The 19,284-nt window shown below is 35.5% G+C and overlaps 1 non-coding gene and 1 pseudogene across 1 annotated transcript; both read right to left on the reverse strand.

Annotated features, from left to right (window-relative positions):
• The window catches only part of LOC141719215 (uncharacterized), a 300,973-nt pseudogene that overhangs the window by 33,612 nt on the left and 248,077 nt on the right, over positions 1-19,284 (reverse strand).
• Positions 5,360-5,466, reverse strand: LOC141721957 (small nucleolar RNA R71). Its single transcript, XR_012574996.1, has one exon. It is a non-coding gene; the product is annotated as a small nucleolar RNA R71 (small nucleolar RNA).

Consider the following 19,284-nt stretch of genomic DNA (forward strand, 5'->3'; position numbering starts at 1 on the left):
ATATGCTCATCTCTCCATCAACCTCATCTCATTTTTCTATTTTCGTCATATCCTCCACTAATGTCGACATCTCTCCAGGTATTTCCCTCTCTCTTCTATTTCTTGTCTATATTGGAACTTACACTTTGTAACCTACCGTTACGAGTCATTGAATAAACTGAGTTGTTAGAAGAAATTGATGACATCAGTATATAAACTATCAGAGTTTATTATCAGTATTAGATATCAGGATTTACTGAAGGTGACATCATCAGTACTTGTCTATCAGTATTTGATGATCAACATCTGATGATCAGGACTTAGTCACATTAGTAGATATCAAAGAAGGAAAGAGATTTCAGAATTCAAGGCGGTGAAGGAATTTACTTACTGAAGCAATCATACATGGATATGTATTAGGTTTCCTTATTCAAACAGAATATGATTCCTTATTGATTGTGTAACTGTGCACTATATAAGCACATATTAGGTTTACACTATATGTGTTACGAATTGGTATATCTCTCAGATAACCTAGCAGCTCTCAAGGATAATTGTTCATCCTTTACGAGAGTACTTTTGTAATAATTTTTATCTGATTAATATAAAAACTATTGATTCTGTTAAGCTTTATCGAATTATTTGCATAAACTTTATTCACCCCCCTCCACAGTTGTATTACGGATCTAACAATTGGCATCAGAGCTTGTTGTTGATATACAAACAGTTTAAGATCTGAAAATTAATCTTTAATGGCAGAAAAAGAACCACAACAACATAATCCACCACTACCACCCCAGCCACATTACGAATTAACAATAATATGAGTAGGTATGAGGCTATCAAGGTTCCAATCCTAAAGATAGATGAATATCCAATCTGGAAGGTTAAGATGACCATGTGCTTGGAAGCTACAGATCCAAAATATCTAAGCAGGATTTATGATGGTCCTCATAGGCCAATGAAGTTGGCAGTAGCAGTTGCTGGTCAAGAAGAAAAGATGGTTGATAAACCAAAGAAGGACTATACTGCAGAGGATCTATCATCATCATGAAAGATGCAAAAGTAAGATATATTCTGCATAGCAGTCTTGATAGTGTTATGTCTAATAGGGTTATTGGATGTAAAATAGCAAAGGAAATTTGGGATGCCTTAGAAGTAAAGTGTCAAGGGACTTTCACGTCGCATCAATAAGGGATAACTATGAACTTGAGAAAATATCTCTAGATGAGATCTATTGCATGTTGAAGACTCACGAACTAGAGATGGAGTAAAGGAGCAAGAGAAAAAGAACAAAGTCACGACCAGTTGCACTTAAAGTTAAAGAGAATCCAAAGGAGAAAGCTAGGAGAAAAGGTTAATCGAAAGGAAAAGATATGATTGCAAAGTCTGATATTGAGTCATCAGACTCTGATGATGATTCAGACACTGAAAATGAATCAGATACTGATAGTGATCATGACAACAATGAAGACATTGAAAAAATGGCTGCTCTATTGGTTAAAAGCTTCAAAAAGATGGTCAACAAGAAATTCAAGGAAGGAAAAAGGGTTCTAGTTCCTCAAACTCCGATAAGAGGAATGACAAAAGAAATATTGATTAGAAGGAATCAAAGACTATAAAGTTTGACAAGTCAAAGGAAAGGTGCTATAACTGTGATAGAATTGGACACTTTGCAGCTAACTCCAGAAAACCAAAGACTGAGAAGAAACAAGCCTTGATCACAAAGAAGAAAAACTAGGATGATTCATTAGATTCAGATGATGGTGTTAACTATGCCTTCATGGAAAATACTGAATATGAGGCTGACACTGCTAAATTAAAGGTACCTCAAACCACACTTGCTTTTGATACTAATGATATATGTGAATTAAAATTGTTTCTTAAATCTCTTCATGTTAGTTATAGATATCAAACTTTAGAGAATGAAAGAATTAAGAGTGAAAACTCTGAGTTAAAGAAAAGGAATGATCACCTAAAAATTGAGTTACTTTCCATGCTAGAAATTTAAAAAGAAAGAGATAATGTTGTTTATGGTAAAGAAAAACTGTTAGAAAAGCAGGCATATCATGGAAAAGGAGTTAGCTAAAGAAAAAGAGGTTATTAAGCTTTGGAATAACTTAGGAAAAAAACTCAGGAAATGTTAGAGAATGGCAGTTGGGGATCAGGATTAGGATATGTCAATAGATCTAATTCTGATAAGAAATTGAGAAGGTTAAACCAATAAATACTGATCATAAGGTAATAGTGAACAAGGTTCAGCTAAAGCCTATTAAGTTTAATTCAAGTGCTGATATTGTTAAGTCAATTCATGAGGTAGGTTCAACCTCAGCACCTAAATCAAACTTAAATACTGATAAGAGTGAACAAGTTCAAACACGATCAGTAAATATTGTTTTAATGAATCAGAAATAGCTTAAGCAAAAGCTGAAGGAATTGCACATGAAAGACAAGGAAAAAAAGCCTAGGAAAAACAGAAATGATAAAGTAGGTGTTAATGAAAATGATACTTATAAAACTATTTCCGATGCGCCCAGAAAGACATGCTTGAACTGTGGCAGTACTAATCATCTTGCTAATTCTTGCAGGAAGAATAAAGAGACAAATAATGTTCCTCCCAAATCAGAGTTTAGGAATGAAACAGTTAGATATAAACCACAGAGTCCTTATTTTCATTGTGGTAGCATGTGCACTCTATTTATACATGTAAAGAGTATCACAGATTATATTATGACTATTATAAACTAAAACCCTCTTTAAATAAAGCAAAAATTGTTTTTGCATGTGTAAATACTGATAGTAAAAATGTGAACATAAACTCTAATATGAAGTCTTCAGCTGCATATGTTAACAAACTTAAAAAGGCCAAAGGATCCAAGCAAGTATGGATCCTTAAAAATAATAACGGATTTAAAAACTGATTGCAGGGTAACAGGAGAAATTCTCTAGTCTTGGATAGTGGATACCCAGGACACATGACCGGTTATAAGTCCCTGCTATCAGAATTTAAGGAGAAGGCTTGCCCAAGTATTTCTTATAGAAATGGAAACTTAGGAAAAATCTTGGGATATGACAAAATCAAACTTGGGAATGTCATCATTGAAAATGTAGCTCTGGTTGCAGGACTCAAGCATAATTTGATCGGTGTGAGTCAGATTTGTGACAAAGGTTACCATATGAATTTTTATGAGGAATATTGTGAAATTGTCAGTAAGTCTAATGGCAAGATTGCAATGACTGGTGTAAGGCAAGGTAACTTATATGAAGCCAAGGTCTCCATAAATACTGATGGATCAGAAGTTTGTCTACTTAGTAGAGCATCTGTGGAAGACAGCCGGAACTAGTATTAAAGAATTTCTCATCTCAATTTCAAAAATATCAATGAGCTTATGAAGAAAGATCTTGTAAGAGGATTAATAAGTGGAATTTATATCCACTTGGAACACTTCATATTGGCTTAAGTTGGTGTTTTGGACTAAAGTATTTGGTATTTTTGATTGTTTTGTGTTGAGTCATTTCAGGGCACTAGTCGGAGGTAGAAATGAGCTTTCAAATGATTTTATGTTGATAAGAGATCAGGGAATGGAGTTGCGGAAGTTTGCGAGAAGATAAGAGCACAAAACAAGAAACTACAGAGTTTTCTACAGAAAGCAGGCGCACCTGCGCCTGAAGGACCGCGCCTGAAGGACCGCGCCCGTGACAGTTAATCCAGTAAGACATCGCGCTCATGCTAGGTAGAGCGCGCCCGCGCCATACACTTACTGCAGAATCCTGATTTGGGTCTGATTGGGTGATTTGAAGAGTCCAGGTCAACCGGGGGCTTATATATAATAAAAAGAAGATGTTTTTAATAACAAGGAAGCCAGAGAGAACATTAAGAAGACCAAGAGCACATAAGATGGCTAAAGAGAAAAAGAATTAGTTCATTCTTTTGTATTCTTCGATTTAGGCGATACTTTTGGATGCTTATTTTGTTCTTGTTCTAAACCCTAGTACTTTATATATTCTTGCGTAGTATTCTGAACTTATTTAGTATCATGTTTTTATTGGAATCCATGGTGACGATGTGTTCGATCATGAACTAATCATTGTCATGGGGTTCTAGCGGATTTATTTATGGATTTCAATAGTTGATTGTTTGAAATCTTTAGTGTGTGGTGATTTATGATTTCCTAATTTGGTTGTGCTTATTCGTCTTAGATGCATAGCTAACATCTAAGATTGTTTGTTAATCTCTATTATAGCGAAAGTGGATATGGAGGTTTAGAACTTGCCATGCTAGCATAGGTTTATGTATGTTTGTCATGCATGATTCGTGGAGTAATTTTAACCATCTTACCTGACCTATGTAATCATAATAGATAACTTGTTCTTATACCGTTATATTTTTAAATTCTATAGACATATAGGGTCTAAGCATAATTGGTGTCTATTTGGCTTCTATCTTGATTGTGGATGCTCAGTATTAGGGTATTCGTATATCGAAAGATAGCGTATACTAATTTCGTATATAAGTAATCAGTTTTATTCTCTTAGTTAATGCATGCCAGTATAATCACTTTAAGTAGTTAATCAACTCAAATTTGTTACTTGTCTTAGCTGTGAATGATAATCATAAATTGTTGCATAAGTGCATAATCTAAACTTAACCTAAACCAGTCTCTGTGGGAATGAACTTGACTTAAATCTTATACTACTTGTGATCGCGTACGCTTGCTGTGTTTTATTATGAACAACTTTTTGGCGCCGCTACCAGGTACTCGGTGTTAATTTTAAGTTTATGTGCTTGACATTAGTGGTCATTAAAGTTCACTAACTCGGATTACTTTACTTACTACAGTTAATTTGTTGTGTTTAAGGTACTCTAGGGAGCGTGTATACAAACACGTTCTCAGTCTTGTAAGGAAACAATTGAAGAAGATAAGGAAGTTGAAGAATTGGAAGAAGAAGTTCTTGAAGAAGTTAAAGAAGTCGAAGAAGAAGTGATCATTATAATGGAGAACTAGCAACAACAACGAAAGCGTTGATGGATTATATTCAACCAAAGATCAATGACATTCAATCTAGCATTGTCAGGCCAGATATCGCAGCTAATACCTTTGAGATCAAGCCTGACATAATTCAAATGGTGCAGAATTCAGTCCAGTATGGGGGGTGCTCCAACAGAAGATTCCAATATGCACATTAGGAATTTCATCGAGATCTGCGACACCTTCAAGTTCAATAATGTTTCTGAAGATGTTGTGAAACTGAGACTTTTTCCATTCTCTTTGAGGGATAAAGCTAAGAGCTACACTCTCTACCAGCTGGTTCAATTGCGACTTGGGAGGATCTTGCTCAGAAATTCCTTACTAAATTCTTCCCTATGGAAAAGACAACTGTAATCAGGTATGCTCTTACTTAATTCACGCAACAATCGGGTGAATCTTTATGTGAAGCCTTGTAGCGCTACAAGGAGATGCTTAGGAAGTGTCCTCATCATGGAATGCCTGACTGGATGGTGATAAATTTCTTTAATAATAGTTTAGGAACACAGTCAAGACCTATGCTCGATGCAGCATCATGTGGAGCTTTATGGGCTAAGAGCTATGAGGAAGCTTATGAGCTAATTGAGATGATATCCGCTAATAAATATCAGAATCCAACTTAGAGACTACCACAAGGCAAGGTAGCAGGAATTCTGGAGGTGGATACAGCTACGGCTATCGCTTCTCAGCTAAAAGTGTTGACTATGAAGGTCAATTCTCTGACCAACTGTAACACCCCCAAATCCAGGGTCGGGGATCCGGGTTGTCACGAGTTCCATTTCCCTTAATAACACCCAATCTTATTAAACAATCAACTACTCTGTACTGTGACCCCACAATACACACACACACCACAAGTTATAGTCTCAGAGATGAATACCCAAAAATAACACAAGTCCTTATATTTCACAATTATAAATTGTTACACCTTAAAAGGGTTCTGAATAAATTTACATTTCTTTGCCATTAATACAATTCATATAGATACATAAGTCTGGTACATCAGAAGTTGAAAGTCTAGCCTATTGGTAATTTCTACCTCAGCTACAGCGGCATCAACGCTTCCAGAAAACTGCGGAACGTTTCCTAACCGCTTGCGAATTGGAAGCTTGGTCCTGTTCATCTTTTCTATCTGTTGTTGTGTGATGAAAGAAGAAAGCAAGGGTGAGCAACAAGCCCACCAAAATAATATGTATAATGATTAACAATATATGAGCATTCTCATAGTACTCATGAAAGTCTTGGTCAAAAAGAAGTGAACCAAGTTTGTTATCTTAACGCGACCAAGTCGCAAAATATTCAGTATATATATACATATATACTTTTCACAATCTTTGAAATCCTCTAACATGTATAATATACACAGAGTTCCAGTTTACAACTGTATAAAAATATCGTTGCAAGGTGATCTCATATATCTAACCTTGTCTCAACGTTTTTCTGAAAATCTTTGACATGCACAAGATAATCATTTACTAGATATAAGTTTAAAAGATGAAGTTACAAGATACTACAATATACTTATATCTTTTCCGAATACTACTTGAACTACCACCATTCAAGTTATAATTAGTTCATCACATATATGAAGCTACAAGGCATAACTTGTATAGAATCAATCTTTGAAATATCATTCAAAAGAAATGAAGTTACGAGATACTTCATTCAATGGAAACACCATTTTGAAAACTCGACCCTGCCAACACTCAACAATCGCCCAGCCGTAGCCTTTCTATCGAAGTGCTCTGGGTAGTGTTGCAGAAATATCCAACTGGATGATGAACTCATTACAGGAGTTTATCGCGCCAGGAAGACCACTTACGATGATCAGTCGCAGTAGTACAAACCCACCATTTTCTACATGTAGAGGAGAACCTATCGGATTTACTTGTCAACCGAACACTGGACTCCTAAGGAATGGACCGTCTTAGCGGAACTTCCAGGCCATTTGGGCCAATATAATTAGGCTGGGCCGGCGCCACTCGACCACTTACGCCACTTCTAGTTCAGATGAAATCCATGACTCTGAAACGTAAAGCTCGTCCCCACTTTCCCCAAGTAGAAACTTGTTGATACGGCTCCGCCAAGAAGTCGTATCTAGTTGGAAAGGAAAACTCACCGATATTTCCCAGGCGATGCCTGTTAATGGATTAACTTGTTCCAAGAATTTTACTTCCCGAGTACTGGGTAAGTAATCAAAAACTCTTTTATCAAAATAGCAACCTTGTTGCGAATATAAAATACACCACAGAGCCGGATTCCTCAGGTTTTGAGCGAGTATTTAAATCCCCTTTGCAAGGAGGATCTTAAATATAAAATGAGTTTTGGGATCCGCTCTAACTTTTAAAATCATTTTGAAGACTCGCAAAACATTTTTAAGAATGTTTGGAGTAATGCTGATTTAATAAATAAATCAGTCCCAATATATTAGAAAATATCTGAATATTATTATTTAAATAATATTCCCATAAAGAATAATCTTTATAAAAATAATTGAAGTAGAAGTTGTAAAACTTATACTTGAAATGAATCTTAAATAACCAAAGATGTACTTATACGAAAGTAATATCTTTATTTGAATAATCAAAAGTAAGTTTGATTATCGACACATTATTCTTTAATAAAAATAAAGAATATTATTTAGTGAATAATCGGAGTCATAAGTCCTCGAAGGAATATTCAAAATAATATTCATTAATAAAATAAACGGAGTCATAAGCCCTCGAATGAATATTCAAAATAATATTCAATAATAATTAAACGGGGTCATAAGCCCTCGAATGAATATTCAAAATAATATTCAATAATAAAATAAAGTTATCAAATAAACCTTATTCGATTCATAGTTTTGAAAACTATTCATATATATATAAATATATATATATTATACTCGGGAGCCTCGACTCCCGGTTTTAGAAAAAGTTCACCTTTGGGTCCCCTATACTGAGGGTATATGCCAATTACCGCTTATCTCTAGTATAGGTATTATCAACTGAATCAACAGATATATGTGTCAAGAATACGAAACAGGCATGCATATATACCATATCACATGCTACAATATATCGCAAGAATTTGCTAATAACAATCATGCATCTATCACAAGATAATGCATATACAAAAGTATACATCACCACAACAGTATAACGGGTAGAAAACTTGCCTGAGTACTCCCGGATAGACTTAAGCTTAGAGTGGGCCCGATAACCTATGAACAACAACATAAGTCGGAATTAAACCCCGATCGCTTAAGAAACTAAACTTTAACCATTTAGAGTCCTAACGTTCGCTTTCGCGTTTAACGATTCACTTAAGTCGCTCGAGTACCCTCGGCTCACCATTTTTAATAAATTTACCATTAAGAATTTTAAAGTGATTATTTCGCGAGTACCTTACCAACTGCCTAATCCACTTTACATAAATGTTTCATACCCCAATTAGTCATTTAAGGTCCTTAACCAAGGTTTCAAAGTAAGGCGAGGGGTAATGATTCGTTCGCGAAACGTCGTTACTTAAAACAGCCATTTCTCCTAAACCGTACATCGGATTCAAGCGTACCACATATCAAAAAGAAGCTCGTAACATGAACTATCTAAACATGGCAATGGTCAAAACCTAACAGTGAGTTCAAGGGTTCTGATGTTAAGAACAAAAACAGTCTACGGTAAATCGGGCATTACGACGGCTATGTTTACGCGATTTCCCAAAATTTTACCAAACCAATTCAACATCACCAATCAATCCCAATACAACCATATGACAATATCACTCATCAACCACTTTAAACCATTTAAACCAAGCCCAAATCATACCATGAATCATCAAGAACAACTAGTGCTACTCTTAACTTCCAAAATCAACAAAAACACTTAACAACTAAGATCTCAACATGACAAAGCAACTACTACACTTAATCTATCATTCCATCATCATAATCATTTATACAAAACAACTTAATGCTAAGATAATTTAGAGTTATACCTTCCTTGAAGCTTTTAATCAATGAAAGATCCTTGGAATGCCCATGGAAGCCTTGATCTATGCTTAAGCTATCTTGAACTTTCATAAAAATCAAGAAAACCAAAGTTATTTCTTGAAGGTTACTATTCACCATCTTCTTCCTTGATTTATTGGAAGAGATTGTGAAGGAATTAGAAGCTTAAACTCATGGGATATCTATATATATGTATAAGGAACCTTTGATAATTACCTCATGATTTAACAAAGCTTGGATCTTGGTTTTGGATTTTTCTTTCCTTTGAAAATGAAAAAAAAAGTCGAGAGCTTGATGAAGAAATAAGATAGCTTTTTGTTTTTTGGTGAAAATGAAATGTTTTTTGGCTTGGTTGGTTGTTTTTTGATTTGTTTTGTTTTCTTACCTTTTACCATGGTAACTTTTGTGTGGTTCTAAATCAACCAACAACAAACTTGCTTTGGTCATGCTTATGTCACCATGTGATGTCACCCTCCGACCTTTGTCCTCTTCTCATTGGTTTGATGACATCATCCCCACTAATCTCTTTGATTAGCTTCTAATTACTTGGCTAATGACCGCTGATCTGTTATACGGTTCGCTTAACTTTCGTTTTCGTTTATAGTTTGAGGGATCATACCCGGGATCTTTATACTTGGGTTCCCTTAACCTTTCTCAATACAATATATTCCTTTTATGATCCTCTCTTACAATCCTTGAATTTAAATCCTTTTTATCCTGTTACCTTATACTCAATTCTTTCGATATCTGGTGGATTTTCGGGAAAAATCAAAGTGATCGAATTTGGATTCTGACGATCTTTACATACACTTATGTCCCATATAAAGTACTAATAAGATCTCAGAATAACAATAGAAGAACCCCTACATAGTGTGGCATGAAAAGTTTTCTTATTGAGCAAAATCACTATTCATAAGGGTTTCAAAAATTCCAAAATTTGGGGTTATTACACCTACTATGGTGTTCATCAGATAACTAGTGTTTGTGACCTTTGTGCAGGTTCGCATGCGACGGAGCAATGTGATATATCTAGTAAATCAGCTCAGTTTGTGAGCAACTTTCAGAGGTCGCAGCAACCTGTTCCTGCTACTTATCATCCTAACAACCACAACCATCCTAACCTCATCTGGAGCAATAATCAGGGTGGTATGCAATAGCCACAACAGCCATACCAACAGTTTGGAAACAAGCATATCGATCCTCCTGGTTTTCAACAATAGTTTGCATCAAGGCAGCAATTTCAGCCACAGGGGATGCAACATCAATCTCACGGAGGTGTTGGTCCATCCTCGAATGAAAAAATCTGAATTAGAGGAGTTGTGGCTTATGTGCAAAAGCCAAGCGGTTTCGATCAAGACTCCGGAGAATCAAATAGGGCAAATTGCTAACGCCTTATTGAACCGACCACAAGGAACACTTCCGAGTGATACGGAAACTAATCCAGGCAAGAGGGAAGTCAAAGAATAGCTTAAGGCAATCACCTTGAGGTCTGGAAAGGTCGCTAACCCTGAAAATCATCAAAACAAAGAAGCTGAAAATTTTCTCCAAAAAGGCAGCGCGCCCGCGCCCATAAGGAGCGCGCCCGCGCCCATAAGGAGCGCGCCCTCTCAAATTCCAGAAATTGAAAATTTTGATAATTCAGCTGAGAAAAATGATGGCGAAGCGGAACCGAAGAAGAATGATGCTGACTACACTACTCCTAAGAATAATACAGGGGATAAACAAGTCTATCCACCACCTCCATATACTAAAAGACTTCAGAAGCAGAAGTTCGACAAGCAATTTCCTAAGTTTCTTGAGGTTTTCAAGAAGTTTCACATTAACATACCTTTCACGGAAGCTCTAGAACATATGCCGAGCTATGCTAAGTTCATGAAGGGTATTCTTTCTCGAAAGCTTAAACTTGAGGAGTTGGAAACCGTTGCTCTAACGGAAGAGTGAGGTGTTGTAACAGAAACACCTCCTAAACTTAAAGATCCAGGAAGCTTCACAATATCATGTACTATTGGAAACTTATCTTTTGACAAGTGCTTGTGTGACTTGGGAGCTAGCATCAATCTGATGCCCTTGTCCATTATCAAGAAACTTGGTCTTCCTGATCCAAAATCGGTAAACATGCCCTTGCAACTGGCTGACCGTTCCATCACTTATCCGCGAGGAGTAGTGGAGGATGTCTTAGTTAAGGTAGATAAACTCATCTTCCTTGCTAATTTTGTCATTCTAGACTTCGAGGAAGATAAGAAGATTTCCATTATCTTGGGGAGACCATTCTTAGCTACAGGCGAAACTCTGATCGATGTATAGAAGGGTGAGCTTACTATGAGGTTTCAGGGTCAGGATGTAACTTTCAATGTCTTCAAGACAATGAAATTCCCTACTGATGAAGAGAAGTGCTTTAAAATAGAGTTGGTAGACTCTGTTGTGACTCTGTTATATCCACTTGGAATGCTTTATATCGGCTTAAGTTGGTGTTTTGGACTCAAGTATTTGGTATTTTTTATGTGTTTTCTGTTGAGTCATTTCAGAGCACTAGTCGGAGGTGGAAATGAGCTTTCAAATAATTTTATGTTAATAAGAGATCAGGGAATGGAGTTGCGGAAGTTTGCGAGAAGATAAGAGCACAAGTCAACCGGGGGCTTATATATAATGAAAAGAAGACATTTTAAATAACAAGGAAGCTAGGGAGAACATTACGAAGACCTAGAGCACATGAGATGGCTCATGAGAAGAAGAATTAGTTCATTTTTTTGTATTCTTCTATTTAGGTGATACTTTTGGATGCTTGTTTTGTTCTTGTTCTAAACCCTAGTACTTTATATATTCTTGCGTAGTATTATGAACTTATTTAGTATCATGTTTTCATTAGAACCCATGGTGACGATGCATTTGATCATGAACTAATCGTTGTCATGGGGTTCTAGAGGATTTATATATGGATTTTAATAGTTGATTATTTTAAATCTTTAGTATGTGGTGATTTATGATTTCCTAATTTGGTTGTGCTTATTCGTCTTTGATGCGTAGCTAACATCTAAGATTGTTTGTTAATCTCTATTGAAGCGAAAGTGAATATAGAGGTTTAGAACTTGCCATGCTAGCATAGGTTTATGTATGTTTGTCATGCATGATTCGTGGAGTAATTTTAACCATCTTACCTGTCCAATATAATCACAATAGATAACTTGTTCTTTTACCGTTATATTTTCAAATTCTATAGACATATAGGGTCTAAGCATAATTAGTGTCTATTTGGCTTCTATCTTGATTGTGGATGCTCAGTAGTAGGGTATACTTATATCGAAAGATAGCGTATACTAATTTCGTGTTATTTGATTAGTTATCATCATCATCGCATACTAAGATTAAAGGCATAAACTATGAATGAAGTATTTAATGAAGTTAGAATCCCATATTTTATCTTATATAAGTAATCAGTTTTATTATCTTAGTTAATTCATGCTAGTATAATCACTTTAATAGTTAATGAACTAAAATTTGTTACTTATCTTAGCTGTGAACGATAATCATACATTGTTGCATAAGTGTATAATATAAAGTTAACCTAAACCAGTCTCTGTGAGAACGAACTTTACTTAAATCTTATACTACTTGTGATCGCGTACGCTTGCGTGTATTTTGCGTGTGTTTTATTGCGAACAAGGATTACCCAATGCAGTATTTACTCGTGATGGCTTGTATGACTCATGTCAAAAAGCCAAGCAAATGAAAACATCTTTCAATAGTAAGACTGAGTTCTCTATTCTTGAACCATATCATTTACTTCACATTGATCTCTTTGGTCCAGTTAATGTAATTTCAATTTCCAAGAAGAGGTATGCACTTGTAATTGTTGATGATTATACAAGATATAGATGGGTGTATTTTTTGCACACCAAGGATGAATCGTCATTCATTCTTCTTGATCATGTGAGAGAGCTGAAAAAAGGATCAACATACAAAGTGAAGATCACTAGAAGTGATAATGGAACTGAATTCAAGAAGAGTTCTATGGAAGAGTTCTGCAAATTCAAGGGGTAAAAATAGAATTTTCTTCCCCTGGAACTCCACAACATAATGGAGTTGTTGAAAGAAAGAATAGAACTCTCATAGAAGCTGCAAGAACCATGCTAGAGGAAGCAAGATTACCTACCTACTTCTGGGATGAGGCTGTACAAGCTGCTTGCTTCACACAAAATGCAACATTGATCAATAAGCATGGAAAAACACCATTTGAGATGGTTAAGGGAAAAATCCCAAATTTGAAGTACTTTCACATTTTTGGTTGCAAGTGTTTTGTTCTCAAAACCCATCCAGACGAGCTTACAAAATTTGATCTAAAAGTTGATGAAGGCATTTTTGTTAGCTATCCATTGTCAACAAAATCTTTCAGAGTGTATAATCTGAGAACAAGGACAGTCATGAAATCTATACATGTATCTTTTGATGACAAGAAAATCACAGGTCTAGAAGATGCTGATGACCATGATGAGTTGAGATTTGAAAATTAAGTACCATATGTTGAACAGTTAAATCCTGATATACTGACAAATCCTGATATAGTAAATCCTGATATCGTAAGTCCTTATATCACTCTAAACTCTGATGATCCACATGACAGTGGAAATTCTACAAATACTGAAGCACATGTTGAGGGGTAGCAACATGATTCACATCAAGAGTCTTTTTCAAGTGATTTAACTAAGGGAACATCAGTAAATAATTCATCAGACTTTGATTCCTCAAATACTGATGGATCAAATACTGATAGCACTGCAAATACTGATTTAGGGGGAGCAGCAGGAAATGATAGTCGTACAAGTCAAAGGGACACTAGAGAGTTCATGGATCAAGGTGAGGTTCTGCTTCAAGGAGTCAACTCCCATCTGCAAGAAAATGGTCTAAGTTACACACACCTGTCTTGATCATTAGAAATCCTGATAGTGGTGTAAGAACCAGAAAAGCCACTTGTTGTGTAAGACATGCATGTACCTTAACAAGACTAAGACAATTTGTCAACCCTAAGTAAGTTGTATTGTTATCTAAATTTGTATTTTGTACTTGTAACACTTAAAGTCTATAAAAATGTCAAAGGAGCAAACTGGAGTCTTTTCTATAAACAGTGTCAAGCCTAAGAATTTTATCTGGAAGAAGATCAAGAAGATCATGCCTCAAAAGAATTATGAAGAAGCTTGGAGTTGAATAAATATGTTTTAGGAAAAATATTCTAAGTCAAGATCTCTACAAGTCCCAAATTTAGTGTTATAGAGAAGTCATTCGAGAACTCAAAATGACTTATCGAGAAGTCAGGAGAGGCACTAGAGAACTCACAGAGATATCGACAAGCCAAATTGAAGACATGGAGATTGGAGATATCGACAAGTCATTTCTTTACTAGAGAACTCAGAGTTATTGACAAGTCAATATTCATTAGAGAACTCTAAGTTATCGATAAGTCAAATTCCACTAGAGAACTCAGAGATATCGATAAGTCAAAATTCACTAGAGAACTCAGAGATATCGATAAGTCAAAATTCACTAGAGAACTCTGAGATATCGACAAGTCAAAAAGCCACTAGAGAACTCAGAGTTATCAATAAGTCAAAGTGAAGATATGAAGACTAGAGATCTCTACAAGCTAAATTCTCTTATAGAGAACTCAGAGACCTCAATAAGTCAAATTCAATATAAAGTATTAGAGATCTCGATAAGCCAATATACTTATCGAGATGTCAAGTTCTCTATAAACCAAATGGAGATCTCAAGGTAAAATCTCAAAGTACAAAATTGCAGATCAGTTCAATATTCAAGATTAACAATCAACAAACAATCCAAACAGCTGGATTGACAAGTCTACAAAAAGCAGCTTGAAGGATGTGCAAGATTAATGGTGAAGATTAACTGATAAAGGAAGATCAAGATAATCACAGGATGCTAAAGATATGCTAAGCCAGAAATAGAAGATATACTTTTCTATAATTGGAAATGACAAGTGACTGTTTACAAAAGCTAATACCATGTCTTATTGTACACTGTGTAAACCAGTAGTAACTGAATTATAGAGTTAACACTGGTCCTTTAGTCAGTTGTAACAATTTAGATAGAAAATCTTGTAACACTCTCAAGAAGAAGCTAAGCTCTTTATCATCAAAGAGCCTAGAAATTCTGTAGCAAAATATTCCTAATTTTAATATAAAATTAAGTGAGTTTTGAAGATTTGTGTTCTTTATTTTTTGCAAGCTTAATTTCTGCATGAACACATTTTGACTACAAGATTTAATTTACTTTGTTCAACCATAAAAGAATCAAGAAAAGCTCAAAAACAGAAAAACACATTCACCCCCCGTGTATGTTATTCATTTTCTTACAAGTGGTATCAGAGTAAAATCTGAAAGTAAACAGATTCAAGATCTTGGAAGAATGAATACACAGAAAATCAGTAGCATTAAAATTCCTACCTTTGACAAAGCTAACTACACTCTTTGGAAAAAGAAAATGTTGCTGTTTGTTACTAAAAATGGGCCCTTCACTCCTATGGTTAGAATTGAAAAATCAACAGATGTTGATATGGTCATTCCAGCTCATTATGCTCTGAAAGACCCTTCTGAGTATACTGAGCCTGAAAAGGAGAAAGTTTCCCTGGATAGTGGCTTGCAATTGATATTGATTGAGTTACTTGACAGTGTGATGTACAACAACATTGTCAACTCTGACACTGCCAAGCAAATATAGGAAAAGATTGAAATACTCTGTGAGGGTACTAAAGAAGTTAGATCTAATCGGAGAAGGATACTGATTTCATAATATGAGGGCTTCATGGCTAAGTCAAAGGAAAGTATAACAGATGTGTTTAAAAGGTTGAATAAGCTGATAAATGACTTACAGCTCCATGAAAAATACTATGAAGCTGAAGAAGTGAACTTAAAGTTCTTGCTTACTCTCCCTGATCATTTGGAACAGAAAATCTCAACAATCAGGGAAGGGAGAGATCTGAGCAGAATAACACTAGAAGTTCTATATGGAATTCTCAAAACATATGAACTAGAAATGATTCAAAGGAAATCATTGAGATCTGGTCAGGGACATGTTGTAGATGGCTCAAGTTCCTTAATTGTCAATGAAATCCAAACACCTATTGATGAGCCAAGATCTCAAACTCCAGTGGCCTCAACTAGTGAGCAAAGAACAAATGATTCACAGGAATAAGTCATTCTGGAATTAGAAGTAGATGTGTTCTACACTCTTGATGAATTGGATGAGATAGAACAGTCAATGGCTTATTTGTCTAGAAAATTCTCTAACATTAGAGTAAAGAAGCCAAGATTTTTTAAGGGTAAAGGACAATATTTCAACAAAGGCAGCAGCAGGAAAGGAAAAGGGAAGTACAATTCTGATAGCAAGAATGGTTACAAAACTGGATATGTTGATAGATCTAAAATAAGGTGCTACAACTGTGATGAGTTGGGCCATTTTTCTACAGAATGTAGGAAACCCAAGAAAGCAAAGAAGGATAAAGCTTATCTTGAATTAGAAGCAAAGTATGAAGCTCTTCTGAAGAAACAGCAAAGAAAAGCTTATATTGCAGAGGGTAAAAGTTGGGATAACTCTGAAAATGATGAAGATGAAGAATTTGGAAATTATGCACTCATGGCCTTGGAGCAAGGAGAATCATCCTCATCTAAATACAGGTACCAACTCTTACTACCATTGATTTAAATGTCAGTCAATATAAGGAAACTGTAGAGAAGATGAGCACAGAAATGTTTCACATTCACACAAGCATTGTTGCTGCTAATGAAGAAGTTAGCAGATTAACAAAGATAATTGAGAAGCTTGAAAGTGAGAAGCAAGAAACTGAATTGTTTTTGGTGGAGCTTGAAGCTGTAAAGCAAGAGAATGCTTATCTCAAGAACAAGCTCAAGTGTGCAAAAATGAAATTGAAGCAGTACTAAGGGAGAAGCTGGAAAAGAATGAGGTGAAGTTGAAGTCTTTTAGAAATGCATCTGAGGTGGTTGGACAATACCATGAGAAAAACAAACCATGTGCAAATATTGCTATTGGTCTTGACTATGATGCCTTGAACAGGAAGAAGAAAGAGATGGGTGACAAAGGAAAAACAGCAGCTAATGAAAATGTTCCAGCTATGCTGAAAAAGGTTGTATCACCTATGTTCAAGGCATGTGAAGTCAACTTCAGTGAAGAAGAATTGATTATCAAGCAAGAAATTGCTGATGAGGACAAAGAGAAGAGAACGGAAGAATCAACTCAGTCTTCCAATACTGAAGAGAAGCTCATGGACAAATAAAGTCCCAAGACACCTGTTAAAGAAACCAATATTGAAGATGCAAGAAAGAAAAAGAAAAATAGAAATGGGAAAATAGGGATAAACAAAAGCAACAATTTTTCTTATGTTGCAAATGCTCCAAGAAAGAAATGTGAAAAATGTGGCTCGGTGAATAACCTAACTCAACTTTGTAAAAAGGCAGTTAGCAAGCCAACTGAAGGAGCTTGCAAATACAATGAAGCATATGCAAATGATCCCTACTCCTTCAGTGACAAGTTTGAATGCATTCCTTGTAACTTGAAAGTGATGAAAAGTTGTTACAAACTGAGAGTAGACCTCAAAGAAATAAAAATTAGGTCTACAACAGAAAGGGAAAATGCTCAGCAGTCAATGAACACTATTTTATCTGAAACTACTCATTCTACTTCTGCTAAATCAGTTAACAAGAAGAAAGTACCCACACTGCTTAGGTTTCTAAACACACTTAAAACTCATTGTGTGCAAGGAAAAGTGAAGAAAGTCATCTGGATCATAGACAGTGGATGTTCTAGGCATATGACAGGTGATAAAGCCCTGTTATCACAGTTTGAGGAGAAAGATGGCCCTTTCGTGACCTTTGGAGACAACATCAAAGGATTCACAAAGGTATATGGCAAGATTATTTATGAAAATGTTGTCATTAATGATGTAGCAGTAGTAGCTGGTCTTAAGGTGAATCTTCTAAGTGTTAGCCAATTTGCAGACAAAGGTTTTGAAGTTTTATTCAACAAGGAATAATGCACTTTTATCAGCAAGAAAACAGGTGAAGTTGCTCTGAAAGGAGCACGGAAAGGAAGATTGTTTGTTGTAGATTTGGACTCAACAAATAAGGATGGTATTTGTTGTTTTTACACTAAGGCATCAGAAGAACAAAGCAAGCTTTGGCTTAAAAAGTTGTCTCACTTGAATTTCAAGGCAATTAACACCTTGGTCAAAAAGGAGTTAGTAAGAGACATGCCTAAACTGGAGTTGGCTCAAGTTGAAGTTTGTGAAGCTTGTCAGAAAGGAAAAATGAAGAGATCAAGTCACAGGTCAAAAAATATGAATTTTATAAGTGCATTATTGCAACTTATTCACATGGACTTGTTTGGGCCAGTAAATGTCTTATCCTTTTCAAGGAAAAAATATGTACTTGTGATGGTGGATGATTTCTGTAATAACCCCAATTTTTGGGAAATTTTTGAAACCCTTATGAATAGTGTTTTTGCTGAATGAGAAAACTTTTCATGCCACACTATGTAGGGGTTCTGATATGGATATTCTGATATTTTATTAGTACTTTATATGGGATATAAGTGTATGAAAAGATCGTCAGAATCCAAATCCGAACACTTTGATTTTTCCCGGAAATACACTAGATACGGAGAGAGTTGAGTATAAGGTAACAGGATAAAAAGGATTTAAATTAAAGGATTATAATAGAGGATCATAAAAAGGAATATAATGTATTGAGAAAGGTTAAGGGAACCTAAGTAATAAGATCCCGGGTATGATCCCTCAAATGATAAACGAAAACGAAAGTTAAGCGAACCGTATAACAGATCAGCGGTCATTAGGCAAACAATTAGGAAGTTAATCAAAGGGATTAGAGAGGATGATGTCACCCAATCAATGAGAAGAGGACAAGGAGGGGAGGATGACATCATGAGGATGACACAAGCATGACATAGAAGGGAAGGAAGTGTGGTTGAATTATAACCACACAAAATCAAGGTTAATTAAGTAATTAACCAAAAACAACACAAAAATCAACCAACCAAGCCAAAACATTTCATTTCACCAAACAAAACACAAAAATCTCTCTTCTTCTTCTTCATGCTCTCGACCCATTTCTTAAAAATTGAAGATCCAAGCTCCACCACTTACTATTTAGCAAGGTAATTATCTAAGCTTCCCCATGGATAGTTACATACATCCTATAAGTTTAAGCTTCTAATTCCAAGCCAATCTTTTTCTATAAATCA

Source organism: Apium graveolens, chromosome 4 (assembly GCF_009905375.1).
Source record: "Apium graveolens cultivar Ventura chromosome 4, ASM990537v1, whole genome shotgun sequence".
Classification (NCBI taxonomy): Eukaryota; Viridiplantae; Streptophyta; class Magnoliopsida; order Apiales; family Apiaceae; genus Apium; species Apium graveolens.